Source organism: Portunus trituberculatus, chromosome 47, assembly GCF_017591435.1.
Source record: "Portunus trituberculatus isolate SZX2019 chromosome 47, ASM1759143v1, whole genome shotgun sequence".
NCBI classification, from domain to species: Eukaryota; Metazoa; Arthropoda; class Malacostraca; order Decapoda; family Portunidae; genus Portunus; species Portunus trituberculatus.
Window position 1 is genome coordinate 25,694,958 of NC_059301.1, and position 5,792 is coordinate 25,700,749.

Consider the following 5,792-nt stretch of genomic DNA (forward strand, 5'->3'; position numbering starts at 1 on the left):
GACATGAAAGACTGAAGGTCTGTGGTGCGTGAGGCGGAGTTGCCGTGTTGGTGCGAGCAACGAGCCGGAAGCGATAGCAAATAGAATAATGGCCGACATCCTTCATTCTATTGACATTGTGTTGTACTTTTGTCTGCCTTTTTAATGCATGGCTTGACGCGCGCGCGCGCGCGAGAGAGAGAGAGAGAGAGAGAGAGAGAGAGAGAGAGAGAGAGAGAGAGAGAGAATCATTATCTGTCTCTAGGGAGTATAGCTATGGCACCCTCCTTTTCTCCCTCCTTCACGCTCCCCTCACTCCCCACGCCCACACGTCCTTTCGCAGCCAAGTGTCTCCCCCTCTCCCCCTCTCATTACCTCGGACCACAGTCTCACGCGAGCGCCCCGTGCCACCCGCCGCGACCACGACCTGCCCCCGCCACCCCTTGTTCTCACACATGCACGCCATTATTCCTCTAAATAAATAGCCAAGTGGAGGAGCAGGCAAGTGAGTAATGTAACTGACAAACATAGGAGTGAATATGCGAATAAGTGAATGGATTAATAACAGTATTACTAAATTAATGGATTATATATTTGTACTTTTACCTTCTATCAAAAACTACTACACACACACACACACACACACACACACACACACACACACACACACACACACACACACACACACACACACACACACACACAGTGAGAGAAAGGAAAGAAGGATGAAATGCAAGGACAGAAAATGATAAATAAGTCATTTCACTAAATTTACGGTGATCTCCTCCTCCTCCTTGTCCTCCTTTTTCACAACATGGTAGTTTAAGGTGAGAAGTCAATCAAACTTGATACTGTTTGTTTACGTTACCATGACAACGCAGGTGTGTACGAATATTATGAGTGGGGAGGGGTCTGGTGGGTGCTCGGGGCGTACCCCGCTAGGTGATGTGTGGAGGCAGGTGCTACAGATACACCTGATAGCGCAGCAGACATGATTAAGGGCGACACACACAAACGTGGAGAAATATAAAAAAAAGTAACGCAAGCAAGTGTGGTGACGATACGAATATTGCAGAAAGTGTAGATTCATAAATACAACAGCATCTTTTTCAAAATTTGTATGTACGCTGAGAAGATTTCATTGTCCCCTTCCGTTTCTTTTTTTTTTTTTCTTTTTTGCGGGGGAGTGTTATCTTAACTGTGTGTGTGTGTGTGTATGTGTGTGTGTGTGTGTGTGTGTGTGTGTGTGTGTGTGTGTGTGTGTGTGTGTGTGTGTGTGTGTTATTTGCTCTGCTTCTTGGAATTATTACTGTGCCTAACTTCTGCAAAACATGGCAATTGGTGGAATCTTACCAGATTAACTAAAGCACGTGAGACTGAAAGAGAAACGCTAACAAAAAACGAATTTAATATGTTACTCTACTGTAAATTCAAACTGTAATAAGCTCTTTTTTTTATATATCCAGAATTTACATACAAATTTAAGACTAATTATTTCTGTGTATATGATGCAGTGAAGTGTTATTTCTTATTTATATATTTCATTTTTCTGCTCTAGTCATCATGCAGATCAGTACTCCTTTCATCAGTGACGAGTAGTGAGGAGTGAGAAGGAGCCACTGTGGCCGGTGACAAGTGGTAAGAAGGCAGTATTATTATGACAGGCATTCAACTGACGGAAAACAGAAAGTACAGATGAACCCCACCGAGCCTTACGTCAAATCACATGCGTCATCTGCCTCACCTGTGGCAAGAGAACACCTGTGAAAATAGTGATTAAAGCAATGTGCGTGTATGTATGTGTAGCTGAGTGGCTCTCTGTGTGTGTGTGTGTGTGTGTGTGTGTGTGTGTGTGTGTGTGTGTGTGTGTGTGTGTGTGTGTGTGTAATTCACTGTTTGATCTGCTGCAGTCTCTGACGCGTGTGTGTGTGTGTGTGTGTGTGTGTGTGTGTGTGTGTGTGTGTGTGTGTGTGTGTGTGTGTGTGTGTGTGTTTTATTCACCACGGTTGTCTGCTGGTTACACAGCCAGCCTTTCCCCTATGGAAAGAGCTCAGAGCTCGTAGTGACCGATCTTCGGGTAGGACTGAAACACATCACACACAACACACCCCGGGAAAGCGAGGCCACAACCCCTCGAGTTACATCCCGTACCTATTTACTGCTAGGTGAGCAGGGGCTACACATTAAGAGGCTTGCCCATTTGCCTCGCCGCTTCCCGGGACTCGAACCCGGGCCCTCTCGGTTTTGAGTCGAGCGTGCTAACCACTACACTACGCGGTGTGTGTGTGTGTGTGTGTGTGTGTGTGTGTGTGTGTGTGTGTGTGTGTGTGTGTGTGTGTAATGACAATAATAATGATAATAATTGTAATAATAATGATAATAATAATGATAATAATAATGGTAGTAATAATAATAATAATAGTAATAATAATAATAATAATAATAATAATAATAGTAATAATAATAATAATAATAATAATAATAATGATAATAGTAATAATAATAATGATAATAATAATAATAATAATAATAATAATAATAATATTATTATTATTATTATTATTATTATTATTATTATTATCATTATTAATAACAATAATAACAATAACATTTCGGTTTATTTGGAATGGTAGTTTACAGAGCCAGCTGAAAATTCTACTTAAACCTATCCTTATATTAACATTCATTCATCTTGAGGCTACATACACCCGACCACCCCGTGTGTATTTCTTTTATTCGGAGTTTGTTTCTACTACCCGGCAGTGGGTCACACTGGCTACGTGAACAGGGGTCGCATACTTGAATAGAAGCCTTGCCCAGATAACTAACCTGACTCGGGCTCTCCCGATTGTGAGTCAGGGGTGCTACCACTACACCACAAGTTTTGTTTGTGTGTGTGTGTGTGTGCGTGTGTGTATGTGTGTATGTGTGTGTGTGTGTATATGTGTGTGTGTGTGTGTGTGTGTGTGAGTGTGTGTGTGTGTGTGTGTGTGTGTGTGTGTGTGTGTGTGTGTGTGTGTGTGTGTGTGTGTGTGTGTGTGTGTGTGTGTGTGTGTGTGTGTGTGTGTGTGTGTGAATCGCTAAGAATAAGTGAAAGTTAGAGACTATGAACTCAAAAGTAGACTTACCAGGTGTGTGTGTGTGTGTGTGTGTATGTGTTAGTGTGTGTCTTCAGAGCCATGTGCTCATCACGTCTTAAACAATGGCCTTCTTGTTATTCAGGTTCCTCTGCATGGAGTGGATGTTAAAGGATAATCATGTCTAGCTTGTGCTGTCGTGCAAAGTAGGTGATCTTAACTAGACTGAGTAGTTATGTAAAGTACTCTGTTAGATATTGCAGTTATTTGTTTCAGTACATTCATCCTAGTGGTCGTTACACTATGTAATAATTTGCTGAAGCGTTATCAGCCAATACAGCAAAAAATATATTTAGACATAAATAAATAAAAACAAAAAAAATAAAAACACTTATTCTCGCCAACCAAAGACAAAAATATGATTTGGAAATCTTAACAGCAATACACACAGAACACGAGAAGGAAATGAAAGAATTACATTTGTGAAAAGGGAGTCTTGTACGGGTTAGGAACTTTTCGTGGCTTACGATAGAGGAGCGAGTGGGCAGTGTAAACTAAGCTGAGTTAATAACATCTACTTGATGAATAGATAAAGGAATAAACAAAAAAAATATGAATAGAAGATGGGAAACCACAAGGAATCATCAGACCCACACGTGACAGTCTCTGTATGAATCATGACATTTTACTTTTTTCCACCCATTACACTCAATTTTCATCCGTCACTCTCTCCATCGATCATCCCCTATTTCCGCGTATCATCCTTATGCATTAACCCTCAAGAGCAATGTCCCACTGTTCATGCATAGGTATACATAATAAGTGCGAGAATACACTACCATGCTTCCAAACACTAGCAGAATCTCATATACCGTAAGATCCCCTCCTGATAGCAAATTCTCTCTAAGAAATATTCCAATCACAATATTTGTCCCAAGCGATTCTGCCGTGATGAATTAATGTTGTGTTAGATGAGGATAAAGTGGGAGAATTTACCTTGGTAAAGGGAAGGTGTTATTTAGTGTTAGTTATTTTTAAGAGGAATCTACGTGTGAATTTTTTTTACAAGTGTAGAATCTTACCACTATATTTCTTGAGCCGAATGAATCAGAGCATATTAGCAAAACATGATACACCTTCTACCACGTTCAAATACGAAGAAAATTTCTAACTTCCAATTTGTTTCTAGATTCTTTGTAATATTTTTTTTGTAATTATTGACATTAACAGGAAAAACTGTTCTCTCTCTCTCTCTCTCTCTCTCTCTCTCTCTCTGTGTGTGTGTGTGTGTGTGTGTGTGTGTGTGTGTGTGTGTGTGTGTGTGTGTGTGTGTGTGTGTGTGTGCCGTGCAGGGAATGACAGTGCGCTCCTCCTCGCCTCACCGCTGCTGTGAACTGACAGACCGGAAGGAAGAACAAAAGGATGCATGAAAAATAATACAGTCCTTACTCACCTCATCTACTTCCGCCTCTCGTGGTGTTGCCGGATGTGCCATTTGCATACTTATCTGTGTGCTATCGTTAGCGTTCCCTTTGTTGCTTTCCTCTTCTCACTTTACAGGTCTTATTTCTTGCTTTTCCTGTTGTGTTCTTTCCCTATAATGTTCCATCATTCACACACACACACACACACACACACACACACACACACTAAGAGGTGAATAAAAGTGGAAGACATTGGATTATTTATGAGCGTCAGCTGTTTCTACTTGCTGATGTGGAATTGTTATCTTGTGGGTCTTTTTTTTTTTATATGTACGCATGATGTGCAATGTTTTCCTTTTTGTAATAATCCGCGCGCGCGTGTGTGTGTGTGTGTGTGTGTGTGTGTGTGTGTGTGTGTGTGTGTGTGTGTGTGTGTGTGTGTGTCTGTGTGTGTGGGAGAGCTGGCTAATTTGATAGTCGGCAGCACATAATTTACAGTATTTACTTATGCACGAGCTTATCAGAGTAGTGGGTGCAGCTTTATGTATCTCTTCGCTTCTCTGTAGCAACTAAAGGAATATACTGAAATCCAACCACATGTATCGGTTTGCTCTGAGGACCGGTATAATATGAAGAGAATCGTGTCCTCAGTTGAACATGAAGGAAGGCACTATCCATTTCTCCTTGGTAAAGTTTGCTCTTCCAGCGCCTCATTGATACGAATAGTGATATCAGTATGTATATTTAGTCATTTTAATAACACACCTCTTTTCCTGCCTGTGGTGTGTGCTCGTAGCACCGTAAGTACCGTGATGCGTCACGTGATAAGAAAGTCAGGGAGGGGAGCGTCACCTGCACGTCACTGTTTTGGCTAGATGATTGCACAGGGAATCGAGGGAGAGTGACGAGGGCGAGTGAGGCAAGTGGTTTGTAGTGTGTGAGGCGGTGGGTGTGCCAGAGCGCTCGCTGGCAGTCAGACAACTGATGTTATCATGGCCATGTTATCTCTTAACGCATCTACACGCCACGCTCCACCTGGACGTGCTGTGGACTGACCGACGGGGAGGATGATGGGAGAGGGATGCGGCTCCCTGGGGGCATACTAGTGTGCTCTGGGCGTGGGAAAAGGTTGCCGTATGACGGGGTGTAGTTCGGGTGTAGACCAAACAGGTGAAGCAAACACCGTACCTGCAATAAGGGTGAGCCGGAAGTGTGCAAACGACACCATTGTATACCGCTGGACTTACATGAAACAGAGTGGAAGCAGGTAAATGATGACACGTGCGGTGATACAGGGCAATGACTCACAAAG